The sequence below is a fragment of the Dermacentor andersoni genome, unplaced genomic scaffold (genome assembly GCF_023375885.2).
Source record: "Dermacentor andersoni unplaced genomic scaffold, qqDerAnde1_hic_scaffold ctg00000758.1, whole genome shotgun sequence".
Classification (NCBI taxonomy): Eukaryota; Metazoa; Arthropoda; class Arachnida; order Ixodida; family Ixodidae; genus Dermacentor; species Dermacentor andersoni.
The window spans coordinates 15001-15972 of NW_027315436.1; the positions used below are offsets into that span (position 1 = coordinate 15001).

The 972-nt window shown below is 62.3% G+C and overlaps 1 non-coding gene across 1 annotated transcript in view; it reads right to left on the reverse strand.

Annotated features, from left to right (window-relative positions):
• LOC140214940 (large subunit ribosomal RNA) overlaps positions 1–50 on the reverse strand; it is a 3959-nt gene extending 3909 nt beyond the window's left edge. Inside the window, exon 1 of the ribosomal RNA XR_011891866.1 lies at positions 1–50. This exon is cut by the window's left edge and continues 3909 nt beyond it. This is a non-coding gene — a ribosomal RNA (large subunit ribosomal RNA).
• Positions 51–972: the final 922 nt, after the last annotated feature.

The following is a 972-nucleotide window of genomic DNA, read 5'->3' on the forward strand; positions in this document are numbered from 1 at the left end:
CTTAGTGATATGCTTAAATTCAGCGGGTTGTCTCGCCTGATCTGAGGTCGACAACGGATACATCGCTTTCGCCCATTCCAGCACGACCGAGTACGACGCCCTGCCACGTCCTTACGGACAAGGCTGGCAGGCGGCACAACGCCTGCGCGCGTGCGTCATACGAGCGGTATGCCGAAAAGGACTCGACACGTTCGAAAACCCAGCGCCAACCGAGTGCGACGCCCTACCACGTCCTTCGCCCAACACGGAGCTACTTATAGACGAGGCTGGCAGGCGGTGAACCGCCTGCGCGCGTGCGGCGCACGAGCAGTTGCGTGGTAAGCGACCGTGTCTGAAGCCCAAACACCACCGAGGCAAAGATCGCCTTAGCAGCGCGCCGCTTCAGCGGGCACCGCAGGGGCGACTAAAACCTGGCGGGAGGCATCGTCTCGTGTAGCGTCGCCCCTGCCCCAACTGGAGTGGCCCAGTCTTTAGGGGACAGAGACTGCGAAGCACTTGGACCGACGGCGGACTACGACGGAACGCTTCAGCTCGGCCAACGGGGCACCCACGCTCTCGAAGGAGACATTTTCCGTTTCGCGGCAATTCTCCGCCGTGCCGTGACTCTTCTCGCTCGCAGACTGCGCTGTCGCGTCGAACCGCTTTCGGGGGCCACCCTTCTCCTCCCCGCTCCTCGCAAGAATCTGCCGATTCCCATTCCTGCGACGAAGCCCGGAAGGGCGCCCACACAACTGCGGTGACGTGAACGAGCGACCAGCTCTGGAGCTCGACGTACTTCGAAGGCAAACAGCGCAAATTGCGATCGCGCTGGCTTTGCGCACGGCGCGGGAATCGGCCGGCGTTTCATTCCCACGTTTTCCGTGCACGCAAGCGTGCGCTTCCGACTCTCTCGCAAACGTGCGCGCTACATGGCAACAGACGTTCGCGCCTCGTGCTTGGACCGCTCTTTCCCTGCAGGTATCCGACTCCATC